The sequence below is a fragment of the Pangasianodon hypophthalmus genome, chromosome 19, assembly GCF_027358585.1.
Source record: "Pangasianodon hypophthalmus isolate fPanHyp1 chromosome 19, fPanHyp1.pri, whole genome shotgun sequence".
Lineage (NCBI taxonomy): Eukaryota > Metazoa > Chordata > Actinopteri > Siluriformes > Pangasiidae > Pangasianodon > Pangasianodon hypophthalmus.
In genome coordinates, this window is record NC_069728.1 from 11,227,232 (window position 1) to 11,241,401 (window position 14,170).

A 14,170-nucleotide genomic window follows, 5' to 3' on the forward strand; every position below is an offset into this window, starting at 1 on the left:
TTCATGGTCTCTCCCTTTCTGGCTGCATTAGTGTCTATTTCTTTTCTCTCTCTCTCTCTCTCTCTCTCTCTGTGTGTGTGTGTTTCTTAAGGAGCACTGGACTAATGATAGCTCAATTATGGACTCATATCCATTATGCAAGAGCATTTTATAGGTGTTTGCAGCTGGGACCAAACCATTAGCATGCTGCTATTTGAACTCTCATAATGCTGATGCATGGTTTGTGTGTGTTCAAGCTGCAGAGATGAGGATCAAGTGCTTTTTAATCATCTCAGAATGTTAAATGGAAAAACAAATCCAGACTTTTTTTTTTTTATCTGGAATAACATCTGTTCTATGAGGTCTGACTGATGGTGAAAATGAATAAAAATACAACTCATTTAGGCAGGGAGTGACATGCAGAGTTTTTGGCATAGCGGTAATGCGGGAGAAGCCCAGGAAGCGCTTCTGCACAGCTTGGATGAGGTCATTTCCTTATCAACTCGCCTGACCCTATTTCTGTTTGCAGGCGTCATTAACCCTTTCAGCATGGGATGAAATTTCTGAACAGTTCTGGCATAGAGAGCAATGCTTTTGTTTCTTTTTTAATCAGGTTCTAGTTGTAATGGACTTGAGATATTGTCAGATCTTTCCACTCAGACTGATTGCATGCTTATATGAGTCTGTATACTATATAATACTACTGGTATATTGGGGTATATTGGGAGGGCATAGACCTCAGTGATGAGATAAGAGATAAGGCCAGTGAGGATGCTTGTACGCTGGGGAGCTGGACGGAGAGGGTGTGGTGCCCTCCGGGGTCCTCTGGTGCCAGGCAACACACGGGCCCCAGATAACAGGAGGTGCTGTTTGGATTAGGGGTGTGACGAGTGAGGGAAGCTCCAGAGGCTCAGACAAAATGTGTGCTACATGATGGGGCTCTGCAAGAAGGAGATAATCGCTTTTCCTACCCTCATGCTCTTCGCATACACCCTAAGGGTTCAATAGAGATAGAAAGCAGCACTTCACACATGCAAGAGGAACACTGAGCTTGTATTTAGTACAGTATGTTTGGTTAGATTTTGCTTTTCCTTTGCACATCTGAATGTAGGATGCCAACTGTGAGGTTGATTTCATAATGGAATGAGGGTAGGAGGTATAAAAGTGTGGTGTGTAGGCATGGTCATGAGATTTATTTTGAGAAAATAAGCATGTCTGTATGATGCTGGAGTGACACAGGCACCTGTTGTATTCTTCCATTCTAGGGTTATGACTTCTGGCACACTATGATGAAGCAAGCTGCAACAGGGGCAGGAATATCCTGCAGTAATAAGTCCTGCTAATTTCCATTTGAAGCTCCTGCTGTGCATATCAATTAAAAGTTCATATACAGTTTTTTGGGACACATTATATTTAAAACAAACCTTATTTTCTCATCTGTGTGTTTTATTGATATGCCCAAGAATAAGAGTCAGAAATGTGGTTTGCATATGTCATCGCATAGTAAACTCCCACAGCCAGCAGGGGGCAGTAAAGAAATCCAGTTCTCCAACACATATGCTGCTGTTCGGGATACAGTGAGCCAAGTGATTTATGTTTCAGCATTTAGAGCATGAACCAGCATCATAGTTCTGTCAGGAGGCAACTAGACCTCTTTCAGTTCTCACATCTCTCAAGCTTCAACACCACACACTCAGATACATCAGTTTCTCAGGCACAGGTATATATTGCCAGTGAGATGCAACTAGACTATCATAATAACTATCAGTGACTGTAACAAGAGCTATTTTTATGATCAAAGCAATAAGCATAAACACAGGAAGGTGGGCACTACATGATTTCACAATTCCCACATATTCCCACGCCTAATAACCAGTCTCCAGAAACACAAGTGCTAAAAGGTGGATCACTCACTGAAGCTTTTTATAGCCACTGGCCTCCCACACCAGCGCCTGGCTCCAACATTGTTTATGTAACGTTATGCAGTTATCATGTTGCCACGGGGACATGACGGATGGTGTGAAAGTGCTATGTGCTCGCGGGGCACTTTGCATGAACACACTGATATTATCGGCTCGAGCAGACGGCCAATGATTCATGCCCTATCAGTCTGTCAGTTCTAAAAAATAATAACAATCTTACACACTGTTCACAGTGTCTGTACTCAAGAACAGGTGAATCACGATTCTCAAATACTGTCTGGCAAGTCAGAACTAGCTTCTACATCATAACATTATCAGATATCACACAGTCATAAAATATCATCATGCAACAGTCATAACATTGATAAACCTCCCAACGAAATATTATCAGATAGATGTTTATTGCAGTGGTCCTCAAAGTGGAATCCGGGGACCCTCAGGGGTGGAAACCCAATAGTAGAAATCAAAACCATTGCCAAAGTTGTACTTATCATTAAGTTCTTATAGTTATTAGCCCGTTTGACTGGTCCCTTTAAAAATGGGTTTAATACAAACTTTAATAACTGAAAAAAAAAAAACAAGTCCTATAAATATGTCAACATGGACCTAATGTGTTCTATCAGTGGAAAGTTCAGGAACAAAAAGCTATATAAAAATAGACAGAATTGTATTGTATTGTAACATTTGAACATTTGCATTTGAGCATTGTAACATTTGAATAATCAATAATTGATAAAATAAAGCTGTGCTGAGGAGGGCTGTGCATTTTTTTTTATGGCTATAGGGATCCCTGACTGCAAAGAGTTTGACAATCCCTGCTTTATTGGGTCATTTTATTTTGTCTGAGTCCCAAAGTTTAGTAAGTGATACCCTCATTGCAGTACAGTTATGCACTGACATAGAGAGAATTATCTGGACAAAACACTGAGAGAAGGTTTGAGCATTTGGCTCTTGCAGTGATTGGTGATTGACCCTTCATAGTCTGTCCCACCCACACACTGGTAGACTGCTCTCTTGAGGAAGGAACATGATGTACCCTCTCCGACCAGATGAGGACAACAAGAACAAACAGTCTAGTTGAGCTTCGCCTGTTGGATGCATTCATTTAAGCACCATTGATTAGGACTAGATCAATGCTGCTGATCAGCTCACTCTGCACCATGACCCCCTAGTTTTCTCTTTAGTCTGCTAATCTTATTGAAACTGCTCCACCATCGTAACTCAAACCTCAGCTTTGATCATGTGGTGATCGCAGACATACATGCATACATAACCTGCCCTCCCCCATTTTCCCAGCCTTTCTTTCTGTCTGAAGCTCTGTGGAAAATCCAGGCATGAGACAGACTAGACTAGACTAGACTAGACTAGATCACTCAGATTTTAATGTAGCATATTCTGTATTAGCTTTGCAAACTGTACAGTCTGTGCACTCATGAGTCCATCATATCCTATGGTACATATACAGTGATATATTTATTTATAATGTATTAATCCCATGATATAAACAAGGCATCATTTACATTTATATCTTATCTACTGTTGTGGACACTGAGTTGCCTGTTTATTAAGCACACCTCTCTTGTCCCTTGTGGTTATATGGTACACAACCCAAATAATATCTGGTTAGGGGTGGTCCTGTGATAGAGTGTTCGAGCGAAAGTGCATCTACTCGGTATAGTAGGTGTACCTGATAAAATGGCCAGTTACACAGTACACCTAATAAACCAAGAAATGATTTGAGTAACTGCAAAACTAAAAAAAGCCACTTTATTGAGAGTGTCACGTGGAGCAAATGACTGTTAGGTTCTTTGCATAGCTAAAAATATGCCCACAATCAGTGAAGCCTGAGGAATTCTCTGATGTTATCACATCATTTTTCCACATAATATGGTTCTTATAGCTCTCTGTTGGAAAATGATCTGATTAGATCACTGATCAAAGAACACGAAAGCCATGTAATTATTTCCATACACGCATTCATTTTTATGTTAATCATAGTTAGTTCCGTTTAGCTAGTATTGCTTAGCTGAAGATCCAGAGCCCTCTGGCAGGTAATCCATAATCCAAACTGTTTTGTTTTTTAATGGTCAATGTCAAACATTTGTTGTAACATGTGATGTATTTTTTTTTTAATTAAAAGAGTATAAGAAAGCTATTTTAAACCATGCGCTATAAGAAATGCTCATTTCAAGCTAATTTTCACAATTCAATAAAATAACTGAAAGATGAAGATCATCTAGTTAAGTCATTTTTGGCAGTGTAACCCTACCAAGGCTTTGTGAATGATTAGACTTGAAATGTGATCATTCATCAAACCTCTGACAGATATAAATCAGTCAAACTTTAAACGTGCCAAAATCATATAAGTATTTTAACTAATAATCCATATGCATGCATGAGTTAACACTCTTATAGCTTTCGATACACAGGTACGCAGATGCACAGAACTTCTACAACATGGTGGTGCTTTCATATCCCGGGTAGCCTGAGATAAGGAGAGCTCCTGATGGGCTGTTTCAGGTACACTGCAAATATGCAAACTGCCTGTGATCACAGATAGGAGCAGAGAGATACTTCCACCACACTGTAATTAACATTCTGTCATTAGGCACGACTTGATTAGTCATCGCTAATCACTTAGATTGCTGGAAATCTTTCATTTTTCCAGGCATGGGTCAGCATACATGACCCAGTCACACTCTCTTGAGGTGAGCTAGGATCAGACCGGGTCTTTGATGAGTACGTATATGCTGCACTGCAGTCTGAAGATCTGAGAGTGGAGGTTAGCTGGGTTGGCATGGCGTGCTGTGATCAAACACTAAAGCATGTCCATGAAAGGGAAGGTTTATCTGTGAAGGCATATAAAAAGAAACAAGAAAAAAGTGAGAAAATAGTGTGTATTTTTCAGAAATCCACACTGCACTGACTCTAGAGAATCAAGGGAAATGTATTGCTATGGTCCTCCCTTGACCCTTGCTCAGACCAAGATGGGTTTTAGGGGGGGTCAGTGAGTGTGAATAATAAATATGGGCATCCTGTTTAGGAAAAGTGGAAGGAAAAGGGCAGGAACTGCTTCAGACAGAGGCAGGCAGACTCTCCTTCTCTCAGCCTGTCACTGTGTGTCTTTCTGAATTTGTCTGTCTCCTTCTCCCACCCTCTCTCCCTCTCTCTGTCTCACTCTATGTCTCTCTCTCTGTCTGACCCACTTATAACTATGGATGAATCCTCAGCAAGTCTCCTAGGTGTTCCATTACAGGCTGTGTGTGAGGCCTAAATGGCTCTTATCAAATTACCCAGATGGACACAAGCCTGTCAAACAAGGACAGAGGGACTATAGTCAGTTTTAAAATAGATTATTTAATATACAGTGTGAATGAGGTGGCAGTAGAAAGGATCACATACAGCTGACCTGGTCTAACCTCAAAAACATCCTACTGTAACTCAACAAAATGTCATAACCACAACCATCAATGTACTATTTCAGTAACAACCAGTTAAGACAGGAGGGTCATAATAATATATGCATTAGAAACACTTCTATTCCCACAACAGGAACAGCACTGAGTTCCATTTGCATTTGCTCCACTTCCCCCAGAGGATGATAATCCAATTCCCAACCTGTGGCCATGCCTTATGCAATAAACTCAAGAGCCATGATGTCCCACATTGCCTTTGTGTGCCCTAAGCGATTGGGGTTCTGCTCTCTGTGTATGCTTGCTAACATGTGCATTACTTAGCCTTGTCTAGGGAAGGAGCAGGTTCGTGGTCACATCTGGCACCCTAGAGGATGCTTGCTTCTGATTTCACAGCTGGAAGGGCATGGTGGGCCACTCTCGCTATCACGTCACCACCTGAGGTTTAGTCACAACAAATGAAATGAGCTATTTTGGTGCTCATTTTTCTCACCTGCTTTGCTAAGATGCTATAAATACATGCACATCTGCCAATAGATGATCATTATTTAATCTCGTCATTCAGTGACGGTTTAGTGATATAGTGAAGGTCAGGGAACAGATGGTGCAGGACAAGTTGCTCAAAGACTCCTTCCACTGATATCTGAAATTTTAAACATGCACTAGGCTACATTTAGAATAATATTTAGAGTTTTTAAAGGTGGAGTAAATGATATTTAAGGGCACTTTTTATTATATTTGTCAAAATTCCCCTTAGATTCTAATAGGTGACAGTAAAACATCAACTCACAGTAGAAACTCTCATTTCTATGGCACCCTAGACTCTGTAAATGGGATAAGAAACACATCAAGTGGGCCACGAAAATCCAACCAAATAGGACAATTAAGTATCTCTATGTGCTTGTGAATCCTGTTGCCAGTCATGGTATGGTTTTAGAAGGTACACTAAAGGGTGGTGCCAACATCAGGTCAGCTTTAGCCAACATCACCAATACCACTGACTATACCTTTAAAGTTTTACTTTACTTTTAATGTAATGTAAGGTATGCCTATTTGCAATTCCTATTTTTGTATATTACATAGATGTTCCATTATACTGTATCTAGATTCAGTGACTGTGTAGGAATTCAATAACTCAGCACCTTGTGCAATGATATGATAGCAGACAGGAACTTCACAGATAGCAAGTACATCCCAGACAATAATTTCTACATGTATATTACGGTATTCATAAACCCAAATGACTTCAGGAAAAATGTGAAATCAATCCCCTATTCATTTTCCAGTTATTCTGTGTGATGTAACACAGTTCAGCAGAAAACGCAGCTGACAGCATTAACCAGGCCAGAAGCATTTTTAGGGAAGATGTAAAAAACACATTTAATGTTGCTTTTTTTTTTTCCTTTCACAGAATTCCCCTTTAACACAGATAACATCTCAGCACATAAAAAAAGAGGAATAACAAAGAGAACCACATAATCTACACAAGAATTAGTAAAGAAAGAGCTTCAAAAACCAAAAGTCACAGCGCTAGAGAACGGTTCTTGCCCTGTGGGCCCTGATAGATGCTCTGAACTGCACTGATGAAGCTTAAATATTTAATCATTCTCCGATCTCATGCTCACTGGCTCAAACCACATTTGTTCACAATTATGTAATTCTGGGGTTTTCAAGTCGGCCTCAGTTTGATCACTTTTCAGTGGTGGTTTGAGGGCCTGCACGTACACACAAACAGGGGAAGTAATAGAGAAATCCTCATTAGTGCACTTGAATAAATCATATATAGATGCCTGAAGGGTCACAGTTTTACAGGCTACATAACTCTCAAGCCACAAGATGATGTTCGTACACAGCACCAACAAACGTCACCAATAAACAAAAGCTTTAGTCAGCCTTTGTTTTTCCACCTTTCACAATTAAATTTAGAGTGCACCCTCTGAACTCAGAAACCAGAGAGTTGAACACATTTAACACATCATATGAAGTTCATCACCTGTGGAATCACTATGCAAGAACATCGGGTCACTAATAGACATTTGTGTATATTACCTTCTCAGGTCACTAACCTAACCTTTAGAATGTTTCACAATATTGCAATAATATTGCATATCTATATTTACTTAAATGTGTTTTTGGCTGTATTTTAACAAAAGGTAACCAGCATGAGCCTCACATTCTGAACACCCTTTACTATCAATGTGCACCATAATGTCTAGTGTGCTGTCCACGTGATATTTGTTTGCCGTAGGCCTCTTTACCATAGACCTCCTGACTGACCATGTCAGATTTGCTTCATACTCTCTGGAAAGAATGTCACCAGTTTAGTTTCTGAGTTATAGAGGCTTTAAAAAGGGTGATGTGGCCCTGTAAAAATGAGTGCCACAGAATATCAGCTGATGTCAGCAGCTGCTACTGTTTTATAAAAACAGACCAAGACAACAGTAGTTCCTTTGTCTTCATCATTGCTGTGTACACCTGATTTACATGGCTACAGCTTTGGCACCATTGGAGAAATGCAAGAAAACAAACGAGAAATGAAAATAAGAAACAAGTCCCATGTTTGAAATGTACAAAAGTACAATAAGACTTCACAATGAGACAAAGACACAGGAGGGTATAAACAGACAAACTAATCAGAATCTAAACAGAGAACAGATGAACAAATTTGGGAAGTAAACCAATGGTAACACAGGGGTGAAGACAAGACCAAGGCCAAAACAAAATCATGTAACAATAATAGCATGAACAATGTACTTTGTTCAGTGCTCTGAGGGGATTTGTGACACACACACACACACACACACACACACACATATTATTTTTAACTGAGTATCCACATCGCTAATGACAAGTGATCAAATCCTACGTGTTTGTTCGGAGTTTAGTCATACTTGCTTGCACATTCACATTGTTATTGTGATGAAACAGTATTGTTAGTCAGGTGAGAGGTAGCTAGTTAGCTAGCCACCAACTTAAATACCAACATTTACATAAAATCAGTGTTCAGTCTTGGTTCTAAACATATTCTTCTTGTTTGTTTTCTTGTGTGTTTTTGTCTTGCTAATTCCTGATATCAAAAGCAGCCCTCACTGAGTGATGATTAATTAAAAACACATGTAACTCAGTCAAACTGAGTTGCATTTGAAACCACATAGAAATGTGGTTGAGAAAGTGACATGAAGAAGTAAGATTTCTACACGATATTTTGTTACTCAAACTAGAAAAAAAATCTATTTAAGCTGCCTGTCTGAACATAGCTTATGTTAACTTATGTGGGACTCTCATTTGGTGAACAGACCTTGTGGATGGCATTTGCCAAGAAAGATGCATTTAGTGCCTTTAAATTGAACTAAAATCCTATAGGAAACTGCTTTAATCTCAGCAGTGCACAAATTCTTCCCAGATTTGCACATGTATAGCAATAGTATGTTGGAGTTTGACTGATAAAAATATATTGTGTTTTTTGAGTATCGTGGTACATCTTCTAGGAACATGACCATTAAACCTGATTATCGTTGCACGCCCAGTGACTAATAACCAATGGGCAGATCACTGGCAGAGAGATTTAGCTGTCACAATCATCATCATCAGCCACTAATGCCTGTGGTGGAGTTGCCTGCTAAAGTCATTTGGCATACGGCACAATTATTTGATTTATTGGCACATATCTGACCACCATACATGCAAATTGAATCAATTTCACTAAATCTATCTCAGATTCATGGTGACATGACTGAATTCTGGTTGGATTTTTTTTTTTTTCGTTAACTTAAGAGCTCTGCTCTTTGTCCCTGCTGTTTTCCATTTCACCTCGTCAGCTGATTATAAAGCTCTTCATGAAGCAAAACCGGGAGCCATTCTGCAGCACTGCCTTAAACTGAACCAGGAAAAATTCAGAGGGTTGAGGGCAAAGTTATGTGCAGCTTTTTTCAGTGGAATATAAATCAAGGCCCTGCAGGATGACTGTGGCCTGGCTCATGACTAGTGCTCCACTTACAGACCTTATGTCAGCACTTGCACTTCGGTGACTGTAGAAGTGAGCAGTATGAACCGGTATGATGTGTTCAGCTGACCCTGACTGCTATCACACCGTCTCACAGAGTGAGAGATTAGAGCAGTGCAGGCAGATTGGACTTCATTTTATGATAATTCATCGCTTCAGAACTCGCTGTGCAGCACGGCCGAGGACAGATCACCCTGACTCCCTCCCAGCTTCACTCCTACTGTTCCTAATGAGCTCAGCTGATGCCCTCACACACAGACCTGCGTATATCGCACATGCTGAAATCAGTGTGTAGACACCAAATAACTGGTAATGATTGTTGTTTGTGTATCAGTCAGATATATCAGCCGTACATCACCTTGAGGAAATGATTACCATGATGTCAAGTTATTGTCAAAAGTGAGCTGTGTGTACTTTAGTATATGTGTCTGGAATTGCAAAGTGCTGCTGAGCAATGCTGGAAAAAAAAAAGACATGAAATGTTCCTTTTATGGCTCCAGTAAATGCTGCCATCTGCATCTAGGTCAAATGGTGATGTCATTCAATTCAGTGAAGCATCCATGTTGAAACAATGTGTAATGGTCTTTTACTGAAGTGTATGTGTCCACAGAGATTCACACCCAATTTGTGCAACTGATTCAAAATATTTCCTGTGGAGGCAAGAAAATTGCATCAATTCTATGCGTGCTTCAAAGACTTTCAAAAGATTTTTTTAATCAAAGCTATTCATTCTACAGAAAATTATTAACAGAAATAAATATTATATAATTCCACTAAATAAAAAAAAAAATTTGGTATTTGCCATGACACAAAGCACAAGTCATCTCAAATTGGTTCCATGAACATGACAATGAGTTCAGTGTACTTCAGAAACCTTCCCTGTCACCAGATCTGAATCCAAAAGAGCACCTTTGGGATGTGGTAGAACAGGAGAAAAACAGCACGAATGTGCAGCTGACACATGTCATGTCAACATGGACCAGAGCCTCAAAGCAATGTTTCCACACCATTGTAGAATCCATGCCATGCCATGCAAGGATTCTGCCATGCGAAAGGTGCCATGCAAAACGGTGTCCTAACCAGTATTAGTATGGTGTTTCTAATAATGTGGTTAGTGAGTGTAAATCACTATAAATGACAGGGTGTTACTAAAGTTGATAGTCAACTGACTTTGGGCTCCATGTGTAAACCTGTCGTTTAGTGTCACTTATTTCCACTTTAGTTAGTTTTTGTTTATGTTGTCTGTCATGGACCTATTTTACACATGGACAGAATAAACTTTGGCTAATGCAGATCATTACTTGGTTTATTATTTTAAAAAATCTTACTATAGGAACTAATTACTTTGTTCACATTAAATATTAAAGTGTGTGCTTTGTTAATATTATCTTTAGCTGTTAGTTATGATAGTTAGTTATGATAGTTAAGTCAATAAAAGTGAGAAAAAAGTACAAGTTAATTTCTGTGTAATATTTTTAGGACATTTCTTTTTTTATAGTTTTGAAAATCCTTTTCATTTTTGACCCATATACTATAATGCTAAGAGAAAAATGATTTCTTTCTCTCTCTTTCCCTCTCAGCATATGTGATATAGCCCTGCTGGGCAGGAGAACTGTTGCTGGGTCAGGCTGTACTCGGGGTGATGTAATCCTCAGAGGATGCCTGGCAGGCCTGAGTCACTGAGACTGATTAGAGATCAGTGGGAGTCCTCCTGTCTCAGCCTGCTCTCTGAACCACTACAGCAGCAGTGTAGCTCAACATGATGTTGGTGTGTAATGGTATATTATGACATGACTGAACATCTGGAAAAAAAGTCACGTCCCTTGTAGGAGCTGAATTGTATTGAAATATTCTTACTCCTGTATGTAAATATTGTAACTCCTGACTTGAAGTTATCATGGTGAGAACAGCTCTATGCAATTACATGCTACGCTGTTTAGTGAATATATAATGAATATAGTATGAAAAAGAAATCTATAAAAACTCACCACAACAGGCTCCATAGTTAATGCGCAGTATTTCATTTCAGCACAGTCACGTTTAGCTCCATTAAGTTCTAAAAGGAATAATGGGCTTGTGTTGAATGCTTGCTCTCAGGTGTATGTTCTAGTTGAGGCAGTGCAGTATAAATCAGTGCTCTCACATGACTTATATTTGGAAACGTGCCCAAGAAAACACCAGCAGACCAGAACATATCTGAGTCACAACTTGATGAAATCAAATTCTAGCACATTCTCTGTGTTAGGCGAATAATACCCTGTATTGTTGCGAGAGGAGAGAAATATATCAACATGACTAAAAACAACATATTGCAATCCAAATCTCAATTCTTTTTCATATGAATAGTTGGTTGGGTCTTATCTAAATAATGTGTAACCCTTGCAGATCCAGGGGTTACACATAATTGGAAATAAAGTATAAAACATGACGGGGCCTGCTGTTAAAGGAAAATAATCAGTGATGGGGTGGTATGATGCAGTCATTTTATTAGATTATTCTCCTATGACACCAGATCCTGAAGTGTTTTATTTCACTTATACTATAACAATTTGCCAAAGTTTGCATTTGTTACAATTAGTTAAAGGACAACAGATCATGTTTTTTTAAAATCTGTTTTTAGTTATCATTCATATTTTGAAATGGTCATAAAGCATTTAAAGCCAGGGCAAACTGGAAAGCATAAAGTTCTCTGTCCTGAAGACTCTCCCATGGCAGAAAACTTATGGACCATTACAAAGCGCTGGCACTGAGACTCTTTCCATAAATGATAAATAAATGTCTGCCTACAGAAAACTTCACAACACATTTTTAAACCTGCTTAATATTAGTCTTAGTTCATCCTGCCTTACAGATAGAACTGCTGTTATAGAAAATTAATCAACACCTTCTAACCAATCAGATTTGAGAATTCATCAGTGATGTGATGGGTCAGTTTAACTGAATAACAGTTGTTATGAAATTTAATGAACAATACAGTATATGCAATGTGTTCTAATCTTCCTTAGGAAACTTTTCTGAGAAGCTTCTACAATAATTAGGCAGCTAACTGTTAACAGTAATCTGGTTGTGTTTGAACTAAAAGTGACATAAGATGATAAGTGCTCTGAAAGCGCTGCCTGCCAAGGCAGCTACGGTATCTTTGAAGGATGCTAATGCTACTCACCAATATACTCTTTATTACCCAAGTAACCCATTTTACGTGAGGTTAATCTTTCTTAAATGCCATGCTTCTAGAAACGTTAGTTCTTTGGATATTCAATCTGTCACATTTTCCGCATGTTATGAGAATGCTTTATCTGCAATGCTTCCATAAAGTATAAATTGGTATCACAGCAAATGTTTTTAGAATGTTTCAGGAACATTATTTCTGCATTGAAAATGTTTTCTATTTACTGGGTAGTAATCAAACACAGGCATTCTTTCTGATGTCAGTATTCATTTATGCAATACCTAGACTGCACCTTTCTAAGCCCCTGACTAACATTAGGCTATAATCTGATCTCAGTGCAATAAAACTCTTCAACTCTTGAACCATCCCTTTCTATAAAAGCATGGTGTGTAATGTTAAAACAGTAAGTAGTCGTATAAAGTGCTCTGATGTAAATGGCAATGCATTGTAATTAAAGACGCCTTCTGCCTGGCTCGCCGTCTGAATCCGGGTCCAATGACTTGCCTGGGGCGACTTTGAAGTAGCTGGGAGGTGATTCACAAGAGAAAGGTCTATGAACTCTTTACATGGGGAGCTGCAGGGGACCAATAACACTCTCCCACTAATCCCACACACTCATTCTCTAAACACCATCATGCATCAGGCTGGCAGAGGAAAAGAGCACCGGCATACTGATCAAAAGAGCCGCAGCAGAAGCCTTGTTCAGCCCTGACTTGATTTCAGGATATGAAAGATTTCACTTTGGACTGCGAAGTCATTTATTTGTATTGTCAGTTACCCATTGTTTCAGTCTGAAGGCTAGCATATGCAACATTTTAAATCCTTTCCTCTTGCAGGGAAAGTTGACGCTAACTGTTATTGTCATTTCTTTACACTATGCTGATTCTTAATCCATCTTAACCATTGATTCACATCAAAAAGACAATTGAGGGGAATAACTGAAAGTTTCATGACTGAATCCATATGCACCAATGATATGTTTTTAAGGTTATATGCACTGTTCATGAGTGTGCTCAGTGAATGATGGAGTATCAGCATGTGGCTTCAGCAGTGTGTGAGAGCTAGTAGGTGTTCGCACTTGCCTAATTAATTTCCACACCCAGATTCCCATCTGTGTGTATGAGTGCGTTAGATGACAGAACCAACTCGCTTCTCCGTGCCCATCAGTGGCTGCACTGCTTTGGCATGGTACTGCTGGGAGAGTGTGTGATGTATGTGAGGGAGGAGGTGTTGTTGACAGCCACCACGGCGCTCTACCTGGCCCATTTCCACACCATAAATTTAAATGAATGAATCATGCTGGCGACATATGCTCAAGTGACTCTTCCCTTGCCAGAAGCCTGGAGGTCCGGTACTCCTGTAGCCGAATAGTAATTCCACAATCTGTTCCTCTGCAGTCTCAGGAGGGAACCCCACTCTCTGAACTCTAAAAGAGAGCTTGATTAGAGGAACACTTTCAATCCAAGAGCAACTGGTCTCTCTTATCAGTTCTGCATTTGCCCAAACTACTATATCATAACCACTGGCAAAATTACAGCAGTGTGAAGTGATAGTAATCATCTGAACCTGCATCCAGAAATGTTTGTTTCTCTGCACTGATTGTGTTATACTGCAAAAAAGATTTTCCTTGTGCCTCCATTTCCTGTAACGACCATTTTGTTTCATTTTCAGCAAAAATAACCAA

General features: G+C 39.4%; 1 long non-coding RNA gene across 1 annotated transcript; it reads right to left on the bottom strand.

The window, feature by feature from the left end:
• Positions 1-3,859: 3,859 nt before the first annotated feature.
• On the bottom strand, positions 3,860-11,425 carry LOC128321730 (uncharacterized). The gene is made up of 2 exons (XR_008305282.1): positions 11,306-11,425; positions 3,860-4,750 (listed from the first exon to the last, which is right to left on the bottom strand). It is a non-coding gene; the product is annotated as an uncharacterized LOC128321730 (long non-coding RNA).
• Positions 11,426-14,170: the final 2,745 nt, after the last annotated feature.